This window comes from Oncorhynchus tshawytscha, linkage group LG19, assembly GCF_018296145.1.
Source record: "Oncorhynchus tshawytscha isolate Ot180627B linkage group LG19, Otsh_v2.0, whole genome shotgun sequence".
Taxonomy (NCBI): Eukaryota; Metazoa; Chordata; class Actinopteri; order Salmoniformes; family Salmonidae; genus Oncorhynchus; species Oncorhynchus tshawytscha.
In genome coordinates this window covers 22,704,308-22,731,218 of record NC_056447.1, presented here as the reverse complement: position 1 = coordinate 22,731,218, position 26,911 = coordinate 22,704,308, and positions in this window count along the sequence as shown.

The window sequence follows — 26,911 nt, the reverse complement described above, 5'->3', positions numbered from 1 at the left end:
CCTATCCACATCGATGGAACAGTAGTGGAGAGGGTAGCAAGTTTTAAGTTCCTTGGCATACACATCTCAGACAAACTGAATTGGTCCACTCACACAGACAGCAACGTGAAGAAGGCGCAGCAGCGCCTCTTCAACCTCAGGAGGCTGAAGAAATTCGGCTTGTCACCAAAAGCACTCACAAACTTCTACAGATGCACAATCGAGAGCATCCTGGCGGGCTGTATCACCGCCTGGTACGGCAACTGCTCCGCCCACAACCGTAAGGCTCTCCAGAGGGTAGTGAGGTCTGCACAACGCATCACCGGGGTCAAACTACCTGCCCTCCAGGACACCTACACCACCCGATGTTACAGGAAGGCCATAAAGATCATCAAGGACATCAACCACCCGAGCCACTGCCTGTTCACCCCGCTATCATCCAGAAGGCGAGGTCAGTACAGGTGCATCAAAGCTGGGACCGAGAGACTGAAAAACAGCTTCTATCTCAAGGCCATCAGACTGTTAAACAGCCACCACTAACATTGAGTGGCTGCTGCCAACACACTGACACTGACTCAACTCCAGCCACTTTAATAATGGGAATTGATGGGAAATGATGTAAATATATCACTAGCCACTTTAAACAATGCTACCTTATATAATGTTACTTACCCTACATTATTCATCTCATATGCATACGTACATACTGTACTCTATATCATCGACTGCATCCTTATGTAATACATGTATCACTAGCCACTTTAACTATGCCACTTTGTTTACATACTCATCTCATATGTATATACTGTACTCGATACCATCTACTGTATCTTGCCTATGCTGCTCTGTACCATCACTCATTCATATATCCTTATGTACATATTCTTTATCCCCTTACACTGTGTATAAGACAGTAGTTTTGGAATTGTTAGTTAGATTACTTGTTGGTTATTAATGCATTGTCGGAACTAGAAGCACAAGCATTTCGCTACACTCGCATTAACATCTGCTAACCATGTGTATGTGACAAATAAAATTTGATTTGATTTGATTTAGCTTGGTTGCAAATGGGTCTTCCAAATGGACAATGACCCCAAGCATACTTCCAAAGTTGTGGCAAAATGACAACAAAGTCAAGGTATTGGAGTGGCCATCACATAGCCCTGACCTCAATCCCATAGAAAATGTGTGGGCAGAACTGAAAAAGTGTGTGCGAGCCAAGGAGGCCTACAAACCTGACTCAGTTACACCAGCTCTGTCAGGGGGAATGGGCAAAAATTCACCCAACTTACTTTGGGGAGCTTGTGGAAGGCTCCCCGAAACGTTTGACCCAAGTTAAACAATTTAAAGGCAATGCTACCAAATTCTAATTGAGTGTATGTAAACTTCTGACCCACTGGGAATGTGATGAAAGAAATAGAAGCTGAAATACATAATTCTCTCTACTATTATTCTGATATTTCACATTCAAATAAAGTGGTGATCCTAACTGTGTATGTAAACTTCCGACTATAAAGTGGCTAAGGTGTATGTAAACTTCCGACTTCAACTGTATGTATACTGTAGCTAAGAAAGAAATACTAAGTGTGTTGTGTAGTAGGTTGTTAGTAGCCCATGTGCCTCACCCTAATAATTTGCTCCCTTCCCCCCTCATAACTTAGTCTACTGTTCTGATTTAGTGGTGCACATTTAGCCTATAGCCTGTTTTAGAGAAATGTCATCATCAAATATAGTAAGAGCTTTCATTATCTGCTTATATGCCCCCATTATTTATCATACGGTTCTGACTTGGTGTACTGGGAGAATACTGTCAGAACGGCCCATGTTCTGAATTCTGTCGCTGTACATTTCAAAAGTGCTGAACAAATAGTTATATTTTCTGCGTCCGTCCTAGCTCACTCTTAATCAAAATTACAGATGGCCTCTTATCTGCTCGTCGACCCCTTATGTCTTAGTTTGTACATATCAATTGTTACTAGATTCCACATTTGTTTAATTAGGGTGGCCATATAAGCAATGTTTTTTTAAAGTCAGAAAAGGAGGCTGAATGAACTGTTTCACTGCCAGACAAGGCTCCGCTGAGGTCTAGCAGTGGTAAGGTGTTTGGACTGTTGTTGGGACTCTTCTGTTGGGACAGCTTTATATAGGCCCTAACAGTGTGTGGGCACCATGTATCACCAGTATAGTGCAATTTATGTATTGTTTAGTGTTGTGTTGTGTATTGGCTTTGCTGGCATGCATCTATAACATTTTTGGGGGACTTTGCCCCACAAAGATTTACATGCTAAAATCACCACTGATATGACCCCACTGTAGAAAGGGGAGACTCTCACAAACACGATGTTCTCTGTTTTGCTCTATGACCCCCAGAAGTGTCATGGGACTCGTCTAAAGGTAACCCATACAAATTAATAGAAGTATGGCGGTAGTTTTGTGCCAACAAAAATAAGGGCTTAAATATGTGTAAAAAAAACGTAATCTTTTCCTGAGCTTTCTCATATCTCATAGATATAGGACAAATACTTAACGTATTCCTTATGATAATTTTTTTCACTGTCTTGTTTTGACATTTATGAATGTGTTATTCGTTTCTATAGACTAAATAAGTAAAAGGAAAATACAACATTTTGTCAAATAATTTTTGTATATATATATTTAAACCTAAAGGGGTCCTAAAATTCCAAATCAAATAACTAAATTATCCATTATGTGACCTTTATAAAACAATTCCATATGTCAGCTTCCTCCACCCTCCAACGGGTTAGACTTTTAAGAATTAATTGACATGGAGGTGGTAAGAAAACGATCAGACATTCTGAACATTTATTTAAGCGTTTGGCCATTGTTGTTCTGCTATAGTTTAACCACAGTTCCAAAAAATGCTGGTATGCGATGGAGAAAAACTCTAAATTAAAAAAGTAGAAGGTCAATGCAGATTAAATTTAGCTTTATTTTATTTATAAGAATCGTTAGTAGTGCCAATAATTTTGACGCGTATCTTTCTTTAGATTTTTTAAATTATTGTTAAACTAAATATCTTTTCTCTGAGTAATTGTATTAGTATAAAATAATATTGTTTTCCTAATTTTTATGCATACGATATAGGTCAGTATTTGTATTATTTATTTATTGGTCTTTTTTACTCATCTTTATCAAGGGTGCCTATAATTTGGGTTGTGACAGTATGTCCATTATAATTTCTACATATATTTTATCTAGTTGAAGATGTTCAAGAGTGGTCTGAGTTTTTTTGGGTCAAAATAATAATTTGCCCAAAAAACGTCAAACCTCCTGCAGGCCAGATTGAAGGGCCTTAGTTTGCCCACCCCTGCTGTAGATGAAGACTGAGTACTGATGCACATGCTTCATCAGCAAGCCTGGCTGGCTGTGCAATTAAACTGACAGTCATATCACAATTAGACGTTATAATGTGCTGGTCTCATTAGCCTTTTATTAAAGTCTCAGTGCAGTCAAAAATGTGATTTCCAGTGTTATGTACATACAGTGCCTTGCGAAAGTATTCGGCCCCCTTGAACTTTGCGAACTTTTGCCACATTTCAGGCTTCAAACATAAAGATATAAAACTGTATTTTTTTGTGAAGAATCAACAACAAGTGGGACACAATCATGAAGTGGAACGACATTTATTGGATATTTCAAACTTTTTTAACAAATCAAAAACTGAAAAAATGGGCGTGCAAAATTATTCAGCCCCTTTACTTTCAGTGCAGCCAACTCTCTCCAGAAGTTCAGTGAGGATCTCTGAATGATCCAATGTTGACCTAAATGACTAATGATGATAAATACAATCCACCTGTGTGTAATCAAGTCTCTGTATAAATGCACCTGCACTGTGATAGTCTCAGAGGTCCGTTAAAAGCGCAGAGAGCATCATGAAGAACAAGGAACACACCAGGCAGGTCTGAGATACTGTTGTGAAGAAGTTTAAAGCCGGATTTGGATACAAAAACATTTCCCAAGCTTTAAACATCCCAAGGAGCACTGTGCAAGCGATAATATTGAAATGGAAGGAGTATCAGACCACTGCAAATCTACCAAGACCTGGCCGTCGCTCTAAACTTTCAGCTCATACAAGGAGAAGACTGATCAGAGATGCAGCCAAGAGGCCCATGATCACTCTGGATGAACTGCAGAGATCTACAGCTGAGGTGGGAGACTCTGTCCATAGGACAACAATCAGTCGTATATTGCACAAATCTGGCCTTTATGGAAGAGTGGCAAGAAGAAAGCCATTTCTTAAAGATATCCATAAAAAGTGTTGTTTAAAGTTTGCCACAAGCCACCTGGGAGACACACCAAACATGTGGAAGAAGGTGCTCTGGTCAGATGAACCCAAAATTGAACTTTTTGGCAACAATGCAAAACGTTATGTTTGGCGTAAAAGCAACACAGCGCATCACCCTGAACACACCATCCCCACTGTCAAACATGGTGGTGGCAGCATCATGGTTTGGGCCTGCTTTTCTTCAGCAGGGACAGGGAAGATGGTTAAAATTGATGGGAAGATGGATGGAGCCAAATACAGGACCATTCTGGAAGAAAACCTGATGGAGTCTGCAAAAGACCTGAGACTGGGACAGAGATTTGTCTTCCAACAAGACAATGATCCAAAACATAAAGCAAAATCTACAATGGAATGGTTAAAAAATAAACATATCCAGGTGTTAGAATGGCCAAGTCAAAGTCCAGACCTGAATCCAATCGAGAATCTGTGGAAAGAACTGAAAACTGCTGTTCACAAATGCTCTCCATCCAACCTCACTGAGCTCGAGCTGTTTTGCAAGGAGGAATGGGAAAAAATGTCAGTCTCTCTATGTGCAAAACTGATAGAGACATACCCCAAGCGACTTACAGCTGTAATCGCAGCAAAAGGTGGCGCTACAAAGTATTAACTTAAGGGGGCTGAATAATTTTGCACGCCCAATTTTTCAGTTTTTGATTTGTTAAAAAAGTTTGAAATATCCAATAAATGTCGTTCCACTTCATGATTGTGTCCCACTTGTTGTTGATTCTTCACAAAAAAATACAGTTTTATATCTTTATGTTTGAAGCCTGAAATGTGGCAAAAGGTCGCAAAGTTCAAGGGGGCCGAATACTTTCGCAAGGCACTGTATTTCCACATGATGAAGATGGAATAATACTGTGAAAATTATCATAATGCCCTTTTAGTGTAAGAGTTGTTTTAAAAGACTGCTTCAAGTTTCTGCCTGTTTTTGTGGGATGGAGTTTTGGCTTTCCGTGGTGACATCAGCATGCGGTAAATTAGACCAATAAGAAAGAGAGTTTAAAACCTCTCTGCCAATAAGAGTACATTTTCAGTTTTCCCTTCCCAACTCAGACCATTCCCAGTCAGTCCTGGCAAAATTCTTGCTTGAGAAATTGCCCTTTGCTAAAAAACTATTCTTGTTTACTTTTGACTATTTTAATTGAAAACAATCACAATAAGGTACTTCATTCTTACTCAAAAATGATTTGATATTGAGATAAAATGGCTGCATTGGACCCTTAAAAAAAAACTAAACTAGAGGGGGAAAAAAACAATCCAAATTAAAATGTGTCCCCATGACAGAAGAAGCCTCGACCTCAAATTACATTTTTCCATATCGAATGCCATTACCTGAAAAGTAGTCCTTGTAAAAATCTATGAATGTCTTGCCTAATGATGTTAACTGAGAGCTGTATGAATTTGTCCAACAAACAAGCCACATAACAGACAAGACTAATGCCCTCTATCCCAGGGGACATTCAAAGTATCTCTGGTCTGTGTGAGCTTTTCTTACTTTAGGCAGAGAAACTATTGTAAGACAGGAAAACTTTGAGGCTGGTGGGGGTGAACCACCGAGAAGTTGGCCTCCTCTGACACACTCACCCTTCTGTAGACAGAGCCAGACAAGAGCCCAGGGACTGAATTCTCTCTAGGCAACAATATGTAAGAGCACAGACAGAGGCTCACAAGTGGAACAGAACACTCACTCACACTCTTACACAAAAACACAAATGCTTTCATACGTGAATGCACGCACACACGCACACACAAGGTTCCCTGAATTTGGCGCTGCCTAAAGAGGCTATGAGGCATAACAGGATTGAATGCTCGAAGCTGAGGAAAAAAATAATCCCATGCTACAAAAAAACAGCAGTTATCCACAGAGGAGTCTTGAGTTGACAGATTGGACCTTTCAGATTAGTTTTAAACAAAGGGGAACATTGTGACAGGCAGCTGTTTTCTGACCTAAAAACAGGTGAGATAGTTCTCCACCTCAAACATTTGATAAGTATTGCATTGCATAAAACAAGTGGTGGAGAGGGATGGAGAGATATACCTGCATTACTACCATATTCCTGTGGATTAAAGCTATTCAGTGACTGGATAATTGAGAGAAAAAGCAGCACATGGGTGTCATCCTGTAATTATGAGCAACATCATAATCCCTTATATTTCACAGGGATCAGGCATTTTACTTACAAATCACTGGGGAACGGCAGTTGGTTTGAATTTGAGAAAGGAATGGCTAGAGGAGTTGAGGTAGAGGAGAAGGGTGAACGTCTGTATTTCGCTCCTGCATTCCCTCGATAGCCCTCACATACCAGTTAATGAAAAAGGGTTTTATCTGCTATGTGGCTCTCTTCATTCTTCTTTTTCCCCCTCTACAACCTTAATTAGACATTTTGAAGACAGGCTGCTGCCGCAATGTCTTTCCTAATTTTCTGTGTAAAATGCGGGTGAGATATTACCCATGATTGTGGCCTAATTAATACAACCTCACTAAAAGTTTGTGAAATGGAATGGAAAGGAGAGCGAGATAATCTCCGTCACTGTCTGATATGGCCTTGTAATGAGAAATATATTCAATAAGAATCTCAACCATGTTCCAAAGTGCTTTTCACATTATCTGGTTTCAGGGAGAAAAAGTGTGCTTGATTCTTGGAAAGATGTCCTTGCCCCTTTTGCACTGAATGAAAAGGCTTTAGTCTCATCATGACGAAATAAGGAACAAAGAATAAAGTATGAGTAATGCAAGTTTTTCACCTTTGAAAAAGTCCATTGAAAGTTGTGTGACTGTATTGCGAGGACTTGGCAGACCTCAGTCAATAACTGATATCCAACTCAAAGGGACACTCCCTGTGAATGGATCGCTCCACTGACCACAATGGACTGCTGCGGACACATCCTAAGAGCATGATCATTGCAGGAGAGATAAAAAACGGGTGATCCTCAGCAATTTCTGCTGCCATACAATTGCTGATGCTCAACCTTCCAATTGAACAGCCACACGGTTTTTTAGCATCACTCCAATACACACATTTCACTTGTGAGTTAGATAGATTATTAGGAAGTGTGGTTCATCATTATTTGGACAGTATAGATTACAGTGCCTTGCAAAAGTATTCATGCCCCTGGGCATTTTTTCTACTTTGTTGCATAACAGCCTGTAATTGAAATGTATTTTTATTTGGATTTCATGTAATGGACATACACAAAATAGTCCAAATTGGTGAAGTGAAATTTAAAAAGTAACTTGTTTAAAAACATTCTAAAAAAAATAAAAAACAGATAAGTGGTGTGTGCATATGTATTCACCCCCTTTGCTATGAAGCCCATAAATACGATCTGGTGCAACCAATTACCTTCAGAAGTCACATAATTAGTTAAATAAAGTCCACCTGTGTGCAATCTAAGTGTCACCTGATCTGTCACATGATCTCAGTAAATATACACCTGTTCTGAAAGGCCCCAGAGTCTGCAACACCATTAAGCAAGGGGCACCACCAAGCAAGAGGCACCACGAAGACCAAGGAGCTCTCCAAACAGGTCAGGGAAATGGTTGTGGAGAAGTACAGATCAGCGTTGGGTTATAAAAAAGATCCGAAACGTTGAATATCCCACGGTGCACCATTAAATCCATTATTAAAAAATTGAAAGAATATGGCACCACAACAAACCTGCCAAGAGAGGTCCGCCCACCAAAACTCACAGACCAGGCAAGGAGGGCATTAATCAGAGAGGCAACAAAGAGACCAAAGATAACCCTGAAGGAGCTGCAAAGCTCCACAGCAGAGATTGGAGTATCTGTCCATAGGATCACTTTAAGCCGTACACTCCACAGAGCTGGGATTTATGGAAGAGTGGCCAGAAAAAAGCCATTGCTTGAAGAAAAGAATAAGCAAACACGTTTGGTGTTCACCAAAATGCATGTGGGAGACTCCCCAAACATATGGAAGAAGATACTCTGGTCAGATGAGACTAAAATGGAGCTTTTTGGCCATCAAGGAAATCACTATGTCTGGCAAAAACCCAACACCTCTCATCACCCCGAGAACATCATGGTGGTGGCAGCATCATGCTGTGGGGATGTTTTTTCCCATCGGCAGTGACTGGGAAACTGGTCAGAATTGAAGGAATGATTGATGACGCTAAATACAGGGAAATTCTTGAGGGAAACCTGTTTCAGTCTTCCAGAGATTTGAGACTAGGATGGAGGTTCACCTTCCAGCAGGGCAATGACCCTAATTATACTGCTAAAGCAACACTTGAGTCGTTTAAGGGGAAACATTTAAATGTCTTGGAATGGCCTCGTCAAAGCCCAGACCTCAATCCAATTGAGAATCTGTGGTATGACTTAAAGATTGCTGTACACCAGCAGAACTCATCCAACTTGAAGGAGCGGGAGCAGTTTTGCCTTGAAGAATGGGCAAAAATCCCAGTGACTAGATGTGCCAAGCTGATAGAGACATACCCCAAAAGACTTGCAGCTGTAATTGATGCAAAAGGAGGCTCTACAAAGCAATGACTTTGGAGGGCTGAATGGTTATGCACGCTCATGTTTTCAGTTTAAAAAATAAATAATTTATTTCTTGTTCGTTTCACAATAAAAATATTTTGCATCTTCAAAGTGATAGGCATGTTGTGTAAATCAAATGACACAAGCCCCCCCCAAAATCGATTTTAATTCCAGGTTGTAAGGCAACAAAATAGGAAAAATGCCAAGGGGGGTGAATACTTTCGCAAGCCACTGTACTTTTTAACAGATTTGAATCATGTAAACACATTTGAAACTTGAGTTTATAGAATGGCTCATAGAATGGGTGACAAAAGACATGCGTAAAAACCCTGACGCACAATTAAAATATGAAACTAATATTGTCAGAGATGTCTGTCATATGAATGATGAAAACCTATGAGACAGAAAGGTGTGTGCTATTGAAACTGTCTGGGATTTCAAAAGTAATTAAATAATTTTATTCTACCTGAGCCAGTCTTGCTACCAGCAACCCACTTCCACAGAGAGATATGAGTGAAAATCCTCAGGAACACTGCAGCCTCAACTCACATGCATGACCTCCATCAAAGCTGTTTAATACCTCTTAAGGATCGGACATTTTTTTAAAAATTTTCATCTAAAATGACATACCCAAATCTAACTACCTGTAGCTCAGGACCTGAAGCAAGGGTATGAATATTCTTGATACCATTTGGAAGGATAACACTTTGAAGTTTGTGGAAATGTGAAATTAATGTAGGAGAATATAACACATTAGATCTGGTAAAAGATAATACAAAGAAAAAAAATGAGTTTTTTTTTTTGTTCCATCATCTTTGAAATGCAAGAGAAAGGCCACACTGCATTATTCAAGCTGAGGCGCAATTTTGATTTTGGCCACTAGATGGCAACAGTGTATGTGCAAAGTTTTAGACTGCTCCAATAAACCATTGCATTTCTGTTAAAAATGTTGTATCAAGACCGCCAAAATGTGCCTAATTGGTTTATTGGTTTATTGGTTAATTGGTATACATTTTCAAGTTATTAACTGTGCACTCTCCTCAAACAATAGCATGGTATTATTTCACTGTAATAACTACTGTAAATTAGACAGTGCAGTTAGATTAACAAGAATTTAAGCTTTCTGCCCATATCACCCTCTATCTAAAATGATCTGCCAAAATTGTTGCAACCCCTATTACTAGCCTGTTCAACCTCTCTTTCATATCGTTTGAGATCCTCAAATATTGAAAAGCTGCTGCGGTCATCCCCCTCTTCAAAGGGGGAGACACTCTAGACCCAAACTGCTACAGACCTATATCTATCCTACCCTGCCTTTCTAAGGTCTTCGAAAGCCAAGTTAACAAACAGATCACTGACCATTTCGAATCCCACCGTACCTTCTCCGCTATGCAATCTGGCTTCCGAGCTGGTCATGGGTGCACCTCAGTCACGCTCAAGGTCCTAAACGATATCATAACTGCCATTGATAAGAGACAATACTGTGCAGCCGTATTCATCGACCTGGCCAAGGCTTTCGACCCGGTCAATCACCACATTCTTATCGGCAGACTAAACAGCTTTGGTTTCTCAAATGACTGCCTTGCCTGGTTCACCAACTACTTCTCTGATAGAGTTCAGTGTGTCAAATCGGAGTGCCTGTTGTCTGGACCTCTGGCAGTCTCTATGGGGTGCCACAGCGTTCAATTCTTGGGCCGACTCTCTTCTCTGTATACATCAATGATGTCTCTCTTGCTGCTGGTGATTCTCTGATCCACCTCTACGCAGACGACACCATTCTGTATACTGCTGCCCCTTCTTTGGACACTGTAACCTCCAGATGAGCTTCAATGCCATACATCTCTCCTTCCATGGCCTCCAACTGCTCTTAAATGCAAGTAAAACTAAATGCATGCTCTTCAACCGATCGCTGCCCGCACCTGCCTGACCATCCAGCATCACTACTCTGGACGGTTCTGACCTAGAATATGTGGACAACTACAAATGCCTAGGTGTCTGGTTAGACTGCAAACTCTCCTTCCAGACTCACATTAAGCATCTCCAATCCAAAATTAATTCTCGAATCAGCTTCCTATTTCGCAACAAAGCATCCTTCACTCATTCTGCCAAACATACCCTCGTAAAACTGACTATCCTACCAATCCTCGACTTCGTCGATGTCATTTACGATACAGCCTCCAAAACTCTACTCAATAAATTGGATGCAGTCTATCACAGTGCCATCTGTTTTGTCACCAAAGCCCCATATACTACCCACCACTGCGACCTGTACACTCTCGTTGGCTGGCCCTTGCTTCATACTCATCGCCAAACCCACTGGCTCCAGGTCATCTACAAGTCTTTGCTAGGTAAAGCCCTGCCTTATCTCAGCTCACTGGTCACCATAGCAACACCCACCCGTAGCATGCGCTCCAGCAGGTATATTGCACTGGTCATCCCCAAAGCCAACACTTCCTTTGGCCATCTTTCCTTCCAGTTCTCTGCTGCCATTGACTGGAACGAATTGCAAAAATCTCTGAAGCTGGAGTCTTATATCTCCCTTTCTAATTTTAAGCATCAGCTGTCAGCTGTAAATAGCACACCCGACTACCTCATCACCATATTATTACTTACCCTCTTGCTCTTTTGCACCCCAGTATCTCTACTTGCACATCATCCGCACATCTATCACTCCAGTATTAATGCTACATTTCTATTATTTTCACCTCTATGGCCGATTTAATACCTACCTCCGTAGTCTTCTACATTTGCACACACTGTACATAGATCTTTCTATTTTTATTTTATTTTGTGTTATTGACTGTGCGTTTGTTCATGTGTAACTCTGTGTTGTTGTTTTTGTCGCACTGCTATGCTTTCTTGTCCAGGTCGCAGTTGTAAATGAGAACTTGTTCTCAACTGGCCGACCTGGTTAAATAAAGGTGAAATAAATAAATACAAATAAATTAAACTTGGCTGCTTAAAAGCTGCTTGTTGAACGGTTAAACTGCCCCATTTTCCTTCCACCACTTAAAAAATACCACCACGGCCACACCCGTGTCCCCACTCCCCATGCGCCAACTGTAGCGTGCAAAACATGTCTCTGTATCAGAACAGTGGGCTTTATGGCAACTATACCACCATATGTTCAAGCAAACCACCAAACTACCATTTTTTTACAGCAGTGTTAGTCAGTGCGGAGTTAGACAGAAACTGGTCATTTGACTTTTAGATTACCTCTTCTCTTACAAACTGTCCAGCCTCAGCACCACTTGTCAGTTTCCAAGAAATTGGCAGTATTTCTTTAACTGCTGGGGTAAATTGAATGGGAGAGTGCATTCAGCTGCCAATATGACAGTGATTCAGAACAACGAGCTAGCTTGGTCCTCATACAGTGTGTAACCACTCTTCTGGGATGTGCTTTATACTGCACATCTTGTCTCGAAATGACTCCTCTCATTGACTCACAGATTCAACATGAAGGCCACCCACTTCATTTTCTTAACTGTTTCATTCCATTTATATATCATTTTCTGAACAAACACAGGAGAGACATTTATTACACATGCATAAGAAATCTATAGTCAATACAGAAATGACAAAAAAATATCAAGGATATGGGGTGTTACGAGATGTCACCAAGCCAAGAGATGGCGCTGCTGTTATGTGTATCTGAGTGTGATACTATATAAGTACTAGCGAGCCAATTTAGGCATTACTTACCATGCTGTATGCATGCTACCGAGTGATGCTTAAGTAATGACTTTCTAATCAACATTACCTTGGTCTTGTATAGAACAAACAGCACACAAAACATGGGGGAACATCTCTCCATCTCCACTTAGAGAAGGATCAGTAGGCTACAGGTAGTTTCGGTTCGCCTCCCACAATAAGTTTTTTGTCCCATTCCTCCTGACAGAGCTGGTGTAACTGAGTCAGGTTTGTAGACCTCCTTGCTCGCACACGCTTTTCAGTTCTACCCACACATTTTCTATAGGCTTGAGGTCAGGGCTTTGTGATGGCCACTCCAAAACCTTGACTTTGTTGTCCTTTTTGCCACAACTTTGAAAGTATTCTTGGGGTCATTGTCCATTTGGAAGACCCATTTGCGACCAAGCTTTAACTTCCTGACTGATGTTGCTTCAATCTAACCACATAATATTCCTCCCTTATGATGCCATCTATTTTGTGAAGTGCACCAGTCCCTCCTGCAGCAAAGCCCCCACAACATGATGCTGCCAACCTCCGTGTTTCAGGGTTGGGATGGTGTTCTTCGGCTTGCAAGCCTCCCCCTTTTTCTTACAAACATAACGATGGTCATTATGGCCAAACAGTTCTATTTTTGTTTTATCAGACCAGAGGACATTTCTCCAAAAAGTAAGATCTTTGTCCCCATGTGCAGTTGCAAACCGTAGTCTGGCTTTTTTTATGGCGGTTTTGGAGCAGTGGCTTCTTCCTTGCTGAGTGGCCTTTCAGGTTATGTCGATATAGGACTCATTTTACTGTGGATATAGATACTTTTGTACCTGTTTCCTCCAGCATTTTTACAAGGTCCTTTGCTGTTGTTCTGGGATTGATTTGCACTTTTCCCACCAAAGTATGTTCATCTCTAGGAGACAGAACGTGTCTCCTTCCTGAGCGATATGACGTCCTCATGGTCCCATGGTGTTTATACTTGCGTACTATTGTTTGTACAGATGAACGTGGTACCTTCAGGAGTTTGGAAATTGCTCCCAAGGATGAACCAGACTTGTCGAGGTCTACAATTATTTTTCTGAGGTCTTGGCTGATTTCTTTTGATTCTCCCAGTATGTCAAGCAAAGAGGCACTGTGTTTGAAGGTAGGCCTTGAAATACATCCACAGGTACACCTCCAATTGACTCAAATGATGTCAACTAGCCAATCAGAAGCTTTTCCAAGCTGTTTAAGCTGTTTATTGTCCAAGCTGTTTAAAGGCACAGTCAACTTAGTGTATGTAAACTTCTGACCCACTGGAATTGTGATACAGTGAATTATAATCTGCCTGTAAACAATTTTTGGGAACATTACTTGTGTCACGCACAAAGTAGATGCCCTAACCGACTTGCCAAAACTATAGTTTGTTAACAAGAAATGTGTGGAGTGGTTGAAAAACTAGTTTTAATGACTCCAACCTAAGTGGATGTAAACTTCTGACCCACTGGGAATGTGATGTGAAAAAAGTGCTGAAATAAATCACTCTACGATTATTCTGACATTTCACATTCATTAAAAAACGTGTTAGTCCTAACTGATTTAAAACAGAGAATTTTTACTGGGATTAAATGTCAGGAATAGTGAAAAACTGACTTTAAACGTATTTTGCTAAGGTGTGTGTAAACTTCCGACTTCAACTGTACATATGAGATGAGTAATGACAGATATGTAAACATTATTAAAGTGACTAGTGTTCCATTCCTGGCCATAAGTGGCCAGTGATTTTTACTGTATGCCTATAGGCAGCAGCCTCTAATGTGCAACTGATGGCCTTGATATAGAAGCTGTTTTTCAGTCTCTCGGTCCAAGCTTTGATGCATCTGTACTGACCTTGCCTTCTGGGTGATAGCAGGGTGAACAGGCAGTGGCTTGGGTGCTTGATGTCCTTGATGATATTTTTGTCCTTCCTGTGATATCAGGTGCTGTAGGTGTCCTGGAGGGCGGGTAGTTTGACCCCGGTAATGCGTTGGGCAGACAGCACCACCCTCTGGAGAGCCTTGTGGTTGTGGGCAACTTGATTGCGGGCGGTACAGTTGCCGTACCAGGCGATGATACAGCCCGACAGGATGCACCACCCTCTGGAGAGCCTTGCGGCTGTGGCCGGTACAGTTGCGTACCAGGCGATGATACAGCCCGACAGGATGCACCACCCTCTGGAGAGCCTTGCGGCTGTGGCCGGTACAGTTGCTGTACCAGGCGATGATACAGCCCGACAGGATGCACCACCCTCTGGAGAGCCTTGCGGTTGTGGGCGGTACAGTTGCCGTCCCAGGCGATGATACAGCCCGTCAGGATGCTTTCAATTGTGATTCAATAAAAGTTTGTAAGGGTTATAGGTGACAAGCCAAATTTCTTTGGCCTCCCGAGGTTGAAGAGGCTCTGTTGAGGTTGAAGAGGCTCTGTTGAGCCTTCTTCACCACACTGTCTGTGTGGGCGGTTCATTTCAGTTTGTCAGTGATGTGTACACCAAGTAACTTGAAGCTTTCCACCTTCTCCACTGTGGTCCCGTCGATGGAGATAGGGTGGTGGACCCTCTGCTGTTTCCTGAAGTCCACAATCAGTTAGCCATTCTCTGGCAACGACCCATTTTTAATTACTCCATCATTTGAGAGGCGCATCCATGGAGCATAATGAGGTCTTGCTTAACGAGGCCTTGCCAAATGAGCCGTTGACTTTATTCCCCTGCCCTGTGATTGTTGTCTGATCTCTGGGTGGGTAGGGTAGGTACACTGTTGCACTGATCCCCTGAGCTCACCTCCCTTCTCTGCTCCAGACTCAGCAATCCACAGGATTCACTGCTATTACTCTGCTTACTTCACAACTATACTCTGCTGAGAAGGCCAATTGCTAACACAAACACGCGATAAGAATACGCCTTGTTTTCAATGTGCCACTCAAATATGCATGCTCACTCCCTCCCACACACACAGGCACACACAGATGAAAAGACAGACTCCAATTCCCTAGTTGGGTGTATTTTATTCTAAGGAGCTACATACTCCCTAAAGAGCTTTCATAATACACACACACACACTCCACTACCAACACATTTTACCTTCATAAAAGTGTACAAGACACAATGTAAGTACTCAGTCATCCCCTCCCCTGTTGGTCTGGGCTAGAGCTATATCAGTCTGCAATTCTGTTTCATTATGCATGCATGTTCCCTCAGCATTCCACCAGCACTCTTTCATTACATGTGTGGAGAACCTCTCGGATACCATGCTATCATTCATTAGGAGTGTGTCACATGTCACATGGGCCAAGAGGGCCATAGCATGTCCAGCATGCCCCTCCTCTCTGTCTGCCTGGAGGGGGGTCAAAGATCAGTGAACACAGGTAGAAGAGCACATTATTTTTTCAGGAGACACTCTTTATTCCTCTGCCCTGTGATCTTGCTGATTTCTCTCACTCCTCATCTCTCTCTCATTCGCTAGCTCTAATGACTTTCTGTTCAGGGCCAAAAGTACAGTATGACGATGTGCAGGGCTACACAAACAAGGAAGACTATGAATCACAGCTGCCTGGAGGGGTAGTCAAAGGTCAGTGAACACAGGTAGAAGAGCACATTTATTTGGCAGAAAATCCTCTCTCCTCATCACTCTCTCTCTCTCGTGCTGATTTCTCTCTCCTCATCTCTCTCTCACTCACTAGCTCTAGTGACTTTCTGTTCAGGGCCAAAACGACAGAATGACACAAACAAGGAAGACTATGAATCACAGCTGTACACACATGCAAATGGACTAACTCCACCTGCACAAAGTAAAATATTTTTACAATATATAGAAATCTATCTTATTCTTGTCCTTGGAGACTAATGAAGATGTCTAGCACTGTCGAGACAGAGAAAATTATTCAAACCATAAATGCGTCACAGTGGATTACTCACACAAGGGGGCGATGAGTTCTGTGAAGGTTACAGATATATGTAAATGTGTTCTCTGTGCATTTCATTATGTTATCCAACTCTTATTGTTTCAGGGCTGAAACTACTGAATTAACCTAAACTCAGCAAAAAAAGAAACATCCCTTTTTCTGGACCCTGTCTTTCAAAGATAATTTATAAAAATCCAAATAACTTCACAGAACTTCATTGTAAAGGGTTTTAACACTGTTTCCCATGCTTGTTCAATGAACCATAAACAATTAATGAACATGAACCTGTGGAACAGTCGTTAAGACACTAACAGCTTACAGGCAATTACGGTCACAGTTATGAAAACTTAGGACACGAAAGAGGCTTTTCTACTGACTCTGAAAAACACCAAAAGAAAGATGCCCAGGGCCCCTGCTCATCTGTGTGAATGCTGCAAGGAGGCATGAGGACTGCAAATGTGGCCAGGGCAATAAATTGCAATGTCCATACTGTGAGACGCCTAAGACAGCGCTACAGGGAGACAGGACGGACAGCTGATCGTCCTCGCAGTGGCAGACCACGTGCAACAACACCTGCACAGTATCAGTACATCTGAACATCACACCAGGGGGACAGGTACAGGATGGCAACAACAACTACCAGAGTTACACCAGGAATGCACAATCCCTCCATCAGTGCTCAGACTGTCCGTAATAGGCTGAGAGAGGTTGGATAGAGGGCTTGTAGGTCTGTTGTAAGGCAGGTCCTCACCAGATATCACCGGCAACATCGTTGCCTATGGGCACAAACCCACCGTCGCTGGACCAGACAGGACTGGCAAAAACTGTTCTTCACTGACGAGTTTCGGTTTTGTCTCACCTGGTCAGATTCACGTTTATCGTCGAAGGAATGAACGTTACACCGAGGCATGTGCTCTGGAGCAGGATCGATTTTGAGGTGGAGGGTCCGTCATGGTCTGGGGCGTTGTGTCACAGTATCATCGGACTAAGCTTGTTGTCATTGCAGGCAATCTCAATGCTGTGCGTTACAGGGAAGACATCCTCCCTCATGTGGTACCCTTCCTGCAGGCTCACTCTGACATGACCCTCCAGCAGGATAATGCCACCAGCCATACTGCTCGTTCTGTGCAAGATTTCCTGCAAGACAGGGATGTCAGTGTTCTGCCATGGACAGCGAAGAGTCCAGATCTCAATCCCATTGAGTACGCCTGGGACCTGTTGGATCAGAGGTTGAGGGCTAGGGTTATTCCCCCCAGAAATGTCCGGGAACTTGCAGCTGCCTTGGTGGAAGAGTGGGGTAGCATCTCACAGCAAGAACTGGCAATTCCGGTGCAGTCCATGAGGAGGAGATGCACTGCAGTACTTGATGCAGCCGGTGGCCACACCAGATACTGATTGTTACTTTAGATTTTGACCCCCCTCCCATTGTTCAGGGACACATTATTCAATTTATGTTAGTCACATGTCTGTGGAACATGTTCAGTTTATGTCTCAATTGTTGAATGTTGTTATGTTCATACAAATATTTACACATGTTAAGTTTGCTGAAAATAAACGCAGTTGACAGTGAGAGGACATTTCTTTTTTTGCTAAGTATAGTTACTATTCACTTCAGTTCTAAAAAGGCCTCTACCCATCAGCTTCACTAAGCCACACAGGAGGAGCACTTACAGGAGTGCAAAGCATCATCATTATAAATAACATCGGTCCGATTCTGACGCAAGCTTGTGTAAATGAATTGCAATTCCCTTTTACTGCTCTTTTCTTTCTATGCATCTGACCTTGAACTTAGGCATGGGAATAGCATGCTATTCACCCACTATTCGTTTGAGATGGAGCTCGGGGAAAAAATGAAGGTGTGGCGGAGGTGTGTCTACAGATACGCCGTATTATGACCTTGACTTCATTTTCTCACACTTCCTTCACCAGCGAGGAAACCATGAATAAGGTCAAGCAAACCTTCCCGTTCCAAGTGGAAAAAGCATCTACTTCATTTTTTCCTGATAGACGGCAGCATTCTCATTGCACTGTAATTTTATAAATTGATAAGATCTATTGAGCTAGGTAAATGAGTAATCCATTTGGAGAAGGGGATTGTAAATACAGATAGCAAATGTTTTAAATTATTTTTCCTTTTGACCCCTGGAGAGGAACGTGAAACCAACCATATGGAAGCAAACTGAAATCATATCAACATTACAGATATTGTTGCCCCTTATCCACAGTGAAATGGGATATAAATAGCTGTGCCATTATTCAGGATGCCAATTGTGTGCCATCACAATTTGCATGAACGAAATTTGGAGACCCAAGCTATAGGCTTCTGTCGGGCTGAACCTGCCGGGTTGATGTATACATTTTAAAATGTTTTGATTATATGCCCGGGCTTTTTTCTGTTTTATTTTACAATTTGTATCATATTAAATATGAACAACTATCAGGAGTAGTGGAGGCTCCTCACAGGAGGAAGGGGAGGACCATCCTCCTCAGTGAACATTTTTTATTATAATAATTGCGAAACATTTAAAAAAGTTATACTTTTTAGATAAAACTATACTAAATATATTGTCACCCAAAAATGTATTGAAACACACTGTTTTGCAATGAAGGTCTACAGTGGCCTCAATAGCACTCTGTAGGGTAGAAACATTGTGCAGCAGGAGGACAGCTAGTTCCCTTCCTCCTCTGGGTACATTGACTTCAATCCAAAACCTAGGAGGCTCATAGTAATTATGACAACTTACGCAGGACATCCTCCAACCTATCAGAACTCTTGTTGCATGAACTGACATTTTGTCCACCTAAGCTACAGCTAGCTAGCACTGCAGTGCATAAAATGGGGTGAGTAGTTGACTCAAATAGAGAGAAAGATCAGTTGAACAGTTTGTAACAAATACATTTCTTCAAAAATGAAAGAGGAGAGAGAGAGGTAGCTATATTTCATATTTTTTCCACTTTCACTTACTTAGCTAGGGAATGCAGCTAGCTAGTTTAGCCTACTCAAACACCCAGCTCAAATAGAGGGGTACTATGTTACCTAGCTGGCTATTCAACACTGGAACTCTTCCAAGTCAAGGTAAGCTTTTGGTTTTATTAATTTATTACCACCCGGGCCGGCGGGTGTGTCTGCTAAACTGCCTTCTAACTGTACACTGTACTGCTAAGTTTACTAATGCGTTAGTTCTGGTAGATTGTAACAGCTTTCCTCCTCCTCTTCTGAGGAGGAGTAGCAAGGATCGGACCAACCGTTTATTCACCTGGTCACAGACAGCTAATGTGTTGTGCACTGAAGTCGAGAAGCAAAGGGAAAAAGTGAGAGGAGTGTGTGTAGATGCGAGAAGGAATTATACAGTGGTCAAAGTGATCATGCTGTTCGTTTGTGGCTGCTATAAAGTGAACTGTGTTTATTTGTGATTAGGGGTGTATTCATTCTGCTGATTCTATTGACAAAGTTTCTTAAACAGAAGAAAAAATAACACAACGGGGATAAACATACCTGAATTTGTCCAATAGAAACAATTTTTTGCAACTGTTGGACTAATGATTCATCCCTAGATCAGCTAGATGCAGATAAGATTCTGCAAGGCGGTATTAAAATGTGTCAATGTCTGTCACCTTGATTACTCAAATTTCTCTCGACCTATTACCTGTTTACATTGTAAACTTTCAATCACAGGCTAGGTTGTAGCAACCTCATGATGGGTATGGGGGACATTTTTTTTTATCATGTAGTAGCCTAAACCTAGATGTTACACTGAGCTGGGTGAATGAAATATGAATAACAGTCGTCCAATATGATGTAATAGAAATAAGGCCATGCTCATAATAAAAATAATCAACCTCCTTCATCTTAAATGGCATAGATCGCCAATGATCAGGAGCCACCGTCAGTAATACCCACATACATTTATTTTTGCATCATTCCATTCCATTTACCTTTCTTTCCTCTGACACGTTCATGTAAGTTGTTCCTGAGGGTATCTAGCATTATTGGATCACATTTAGCACATTTTGTGCAAAAGTTTGGGACAAATACCCAATTTGAATCATTATGGAACTCGGACCACACGTAGCAGCTTAAACCTGGAGCCAGACGCATGGTTCATGACCACTAGAAGGTTGTCATACAGTTCCATGATTAGTGAGTATTAGGGTAGATTTATAGCATTATAGTTCAACCCCTATTGTAAACTTTTTTCCACCTTCTAATATTTGAATCGATTGAACTTGAATATGACAACTTTCAGGATGGATCAAAGCACTATTTTCTATTCATGAATATATTTTCTGCATAAAGGCTGTCTAAACCGTTCTTTATATTTCATACATACTTTACAAGATCATAGTAAATCTACCAGTTGGTGCTGAAACAGAGACAAAGATGAATAGATACTGAAGCATTCTTTAATTGATTCATATAATCTGAACCCTTTCTCTTGATGTGTTCCCGTTGAGTCTGTCAACAAAATTATAAGTAGACGGTATTTAAAGGCAAGGCTTATAAGATAAATGTACTGAAAACTATATTGGCCGGCAGGTAGAATGGTTTTCAACTGTTGACTGACATTTATTCAGTGTGTGCAAGGTAGCCACACCTGCAGAGCGAATTACGCGATTGAAAAGGGTAAGTCTAAATACCAAATACTGAGAAGTGCATAGGAAAGGCTTGTGTAACAATAGCATACATTCCAAAATCAAGATCGGGCCCATAGTGAGAAGGCATATTGAATAATGCAAGTTTAAACCCTGTCAGCCTCCTCCTCTCCTCTGCATCCCCACCTCTTCACCCTAAAGGCAGCAGTCATGATTTTAAATTATTAGAGTTTTCTTCTCAGTGAACCTTACGACTCCATATGTGGTACCAAATGATCTCTCCATGGCTTTTAATGTAACGTCCCACTGCTCTCATGTCTCCGTCTCTCAGTCTCTCCCCACTGGGCACACACTGGTTGAAACCACGTTGTTTCCATGTAATTTTGATGAAATTACATTGAACCAACGTGGAACAGACGTTGAATTGACGTCTGTTACCAGTGGGCCTGCTCTGCCCCCTCCAGCAGCGAGGAACACGCTGTAATCTAGTCTGGTCATTACTGGGAATGCTCAGAGGTGGCACCAGAGGGTTGCTGTGTTTTTACTTTCACTCAGATTGGATTGCAAGACGCTCAGTTATATAACGAGTTGTTCAATGGCCATTACAACCTTGACCTCAGAAAGGGTTTTCTTTACATCCTGACTTTAGAGATATATACACAGAACATTGTGTCCACTGTTTGTCACATGGGAGAGAACAGGAGCCAAACATATCAACGAGAGAAAGGACTTTATAGAGGCAATGTGAAAATCCTCCCATCAGACACAGGTTCATCATTTTCCACTGGGCTTTCATTCACCCTCCATCCTTTCCTAGGACTGAAAGCACAGTGGGAACATCCTTAGGAAATGATAGAGTCCAGATACAGCCCATCTCTATCTGTTTAATGATGAACTATAGCTTCAGGCTGAATGATGGAAAACCTCAGTTACAGCAAGAGCCAAAAGCAGAGGTAGCTAGTAGGTACATTCCTCGTGAGTCATGACACCATTTCTCCACATTAACACAACATTCTGTCATGAAATGTCAAACAGATTTAGCATGATTGAGCTTGTGGGTCTATCAAACATGCAAAAGCAGATATTGACCAAATCATTTCACCTGGACTCCACTTTGACGCCTACATAACTTTGTCCCCAGGCTCAATTGCTACTGCGTATAGACAGAGAGAGGGGTCCGACAGAGAGAAAGCTGGCTAGAGACGAGAACTATCCATCGACAGAAACCTCCACAATGGGTGTCTAATAACTGTCATCTATCCCCAGAAGGGGGCAGTATAGAACTCATGAGTCACATACCAGACCCAAACAAGCAGTTTTTCTTTTATGTGTCCTATCTTGATGTGGAGCTAGTCAGACAGCTAGGTGAGGATGTAGAACAGGGCTGTGGGGAGGTGACATGTAAACACTGGTTGAAACACTGGCTGAGGGGCATTGAGGTGTGTACTGTGGGGTGTTCTGGGAAATAGAGGTCAGTAACCCCATCACCAAACCACACACCCAGGATGATAAAAGCCAACGGGGAGGAGAAGAGGGCAACTGTTCTCCATTGAGTTCCAAAACACAGACACACACACAATCACCTTCCACAAACAACAACAGGCACACAGTAACGGACAGGTATTCCACACAAACACATGCATAGACACACAAAACATTTGTTCCTGATAATGAACAATGTCATCTATCATCACCATGCAAACAAAAATAGAACAAGTTGTCCAAATGCAGAAATGACCATGGCAATAGTCATGACAAAAAAGGGGGTAGCCAATTTTTTTAATGTATAACACACAGTGCATTCGGAAAGTATTCAGAGCCCTACACTTTTCCCACATTCTGTTACGTTACAGCTTTATTCTAAAATTGATTCAATTGAAACATTTCCTCATCAATGTACACACAATATCCTATAATGACAAAGCAAAAACAGGTTTTCAGAAATGCTTGCTAATTAATAAAAAACATGTAAGTATTCAGACCCTTTGCTATGAGACCCGAAATTGAGCTCAAGTGCATCCTGTTTCCATTGATCATCCTTATGTTGTTTCTACAACTTGATAGGAGTCCACCAGCGGTAAATTCAATTGATTGGACATGATTTAGAAATGCACACACCTGTCTGTATAAAGGTACCACATTTGACAGTGCATGTCAGAGCAAGAACCAAGTCAAGAGGTTGAGGGAATTGTCTGTAGACCCCCTGAGAAAGGATTGCATCACAGCACAGATCTGTGGAAGGGTACCCAAAAGATGTCTTCAGTATTTAAGGTCCTCAAGAACATAGTGGCCTCAATCATTCTTAAATGGAAGAAGTTTGGAACCACCAAGACTCTTCCTAGAGCTGGCCGCCCGGCCAAACTCTGCAATTGGGGAGAAGGGCCTTGGTCAGGGAGGTGGCCAAGAACCCAATGGTCACTCAGACAGAGCTCCAGAGTTCCTATGTGGAGAAGGGGAAACCTTCCAGAAGGACAACCATCTCTGCAGTACTCAACCAATCAGGCCTTTATAGTAGAGGGGCCAGACGGAAGCCACTCCTCAGTAAAAGGCACATGACGGTCCGCTTGGAGTTTGCCAAAAGGCACCTAAAGGCCTCTCAGACCATAAGAAACAAGATTCTCTGGTTTGATGAAATCAAGATTGAACTCTTTGGCCTGAATGCCAAGCACCACGTCTGAAGGAAACCTGGCACCATCCCTACGGTGAAGCATGGTGGTGAAGCATCATGCTGTGGGGATGTTTTTCAGCGGCAGGGACTGGGAGACTGGTCAGGATAGAGGGAAAGAGGGAAATATGAAAGAGCAAAGTACAGAGAGATCCTTGATGAGAACCTTCACCTTCCAACAGGGCAACGACCCTGAGCACACAGCCAAGACAACACAGGAGTGGCTTCAGGACAAGTCTCTGAATGTCCTTGAGAGGCCCAGCCAGAGCTGGACTTGAACACAATCGAACATGTCTGGACAGACCTGAAAATAGCTGTGCAGCGACGCTCCCCATCCAACCTGACAGAGCTCGAGAGGATCTGCAGTGCAGAATGGGAGAAACTCCCCAAATACATTTGTGCCAAATTTGTACCCAAGAAGACTCGAGGCTGTAATCGCTGCCAAAGGTGCTTCAACAAAGTATAATAAAGGGTCTGAATACTTATGTAAATCTGATATACATATTTTGTTTATTTATTTTATTTCTTTGCAAAAAAAAATCTATAAACCTGTTTTTGCTTTGTTATTATTGCTTTGTCTAAGAGCTTGATTTTAGACCGGGGCCGATATTGTGTGTAGATGGATTAAATTATAGTTTTTTTCATCAATTGTAGAATAATGCTGTAACGTAACAACATTTTCAATAAGAGAAAGGGTCTGAATTTTCAAAGGCACTGTATACACAGGCAGGGTAGCCTAGTGGTTAGAGAGTTGGACTAGGAACCGGAAGGTTGCAAGTTCAAACCCCCGAGCTGACAAAGTACTAATCTGTCGTTCTGCCCCTGAACAGGCAGTTAACCCACTGTTCCTAGGCCGTCATTGAAAATAAGAATTTGTTCTTAACTGACTTGCCTGGTTAAATAACACACACACACAATATTTAGAACAATGTAGAATAATAGTGAAGACATCAAAACTATGAAATAACACATTTGGAATCATGTAGTAAACAAATTAACAGGTGTGCCTTGTAAAAATTAATTTGTGGAATTCTTCCCTTCTTAATGCTTTTGAGCCAATCACTTGTGTTGTGACAAGGTAGGGGTGGTAAACAGAAGATAGCCCTATTTGTTAAAAGACCAAATCCATATTATGGCAAAAGCAGCTCAAATAAGCAAAGAGAAATGACAGTCCATCATTACTTTAAGACATGAAGGTCAGTCAATACAGAAAATGTCAAGAACTTTTAAAGTTTCTTCAAGTGCAGTCGCAAAAACCATCAAGCGCTATGATGAAACTGTCTCTCATGAGGACCGCCACAGGAAAGTAAGACCCAGAGTTACCTCTGCTGCAGAGGATAAGTTCATTAGAGTTAACTGCACCTCAGATTACAGCCCAAATAAATGCTTCAAAAAGTTTAAGTAACAGACACATCTCAACATCAACTTTTCAGAAGAAACTGTATGAATCAGGCCTTCATTGTCAAATTGCTGCAAAGAAACCACTACTAAAGGACACCAATAAGAAGAAGAGACTTGCTTGAGCCAAGAAATACAAGCAATGGACATTAGACCGGTGGAAATCTGTCCTTTGGTCTAATGAGTCCAAATTTGAGATTTTTGGTTCCAACGACTGTGTCTTTGTGAGACGCAGAGTAGGTGAACGGATCATCTCTGCATGTGTGGTTCCCACCGTGACGCATGGAGGAGGAGGCGTGATGGTGTGTGTTTGCTTTGCTGGTGACACTGTCAGTGATTTAATTTGAATTCAAGGCACACAACCAGCATGGCTACCACAGCATTCTGCAGCGATATGCATTCCCATCTGGTTTGCATCTGGTTGGACTATCATGTTTTTCAACAGAACAATGACCCAACACACCCCCAGGCTGTGTAAGGGCTATTTGACCAAGAAGGAGAGTGATGGAGTGCTGCATAAGATGACCTGGCCTCCAAAATCACCCGAACTCAAACCAATTGTGATGGTTTGGGATGAGATGGACTGCAAAGTGAAGGAGAAGCAGCCAACAAGTGCTCAGCATATGTGGGAACGGCTTCAAGACTGTTGGAAAAGCATTCCAGGTGAAGCTGGTTGAGAGAACGCCAAGAGTGAGCAAAGCTGTCATCAAGGCAACGGGTGGCTACTTTGAAGTATCTAAAATCTTATTCTACAATGTAGAAAATAGTTTTAAAAAATAAAGTAAAACCCTGTAATAAGCAGTTGTGTCCAAACTTTTGACTGGTACTACTGTATATGTTCCGGCCCCCGACCATCCGCTCAAGAACAAAATCAGCCACAAGCTGAATCTAGTTGGGGACCCTAGTTATAGACCATTTCAGAGAAATATAACCACTTGATGCTCTGCTTGATCGCAATACAATTGCTTAGAATCAGTCAACAATATGATGTGCTGTGATAAAAGTACTTTTCTTCACTCCATGCTATTGGGAACTGTCAAACTAGAGTTTTCCATGATAATACAGGCACTGAATGTAGAATTTGGCTTTAAAAAGTCATTAAGACAGCATTGAATTTACACAAAGAGCACCACTCATCTAATAACAATGGTTAATTCATGCTGCTAACAATTGAATTGCATAATCTATACATCTGATTTGACTATGTTTAGAAAAAAATAGTCCATCTTGATGCTTTGGAGCTTGTTGATTGGCTATAAATACTGACTGTAGTACTCCCGAGTCCTGACCAATCGACAAGCTGGGTCTCTGAAAAATTATGCCGCTCAGGATGTTAATATAATTGTTTCCCTAATTAGCTATGCTAAGCAGTGGTCAACACAATTCAAACGTGCTGTATAATGGGATATGATGAGGTAACTAAAATGAAAGAATTCAGTATGTCCACAACATCCATCATATTGGTTATAAAATAAGAAGTGTAGGACTGACTGTACTGTTAGTACTAAACCAGCATAGGCTTGAGACTTGGGGGTTAATGCTTTTCTTTAACAGGAAATATATTTTTTAAGCATGTCAGCACTGTGGAGATGACTCTTTCAGTTCTCTTACGTATGGAGGCTCACACATTCACCGAAATAAGTTATATGAAAAGAGAAATGATGTGTGGCCTGAAATCTATTGAAGCAAGCATCATAAAAGCCAAGAGAGATACAATTAGGAGAAGAGGTAAAACGGCAGGTCTAGTGTGTGGGTGGACCAGTTCAATCAAATGTGAAAGAAGACAGACGTTTGACACTCTTTAATGTCTCTCAGGACGTTTATTTCCCATGCATAGTTTGGACAAGTGTGTAGTGGAATTTGAGATTGAAATTAAAAAAAG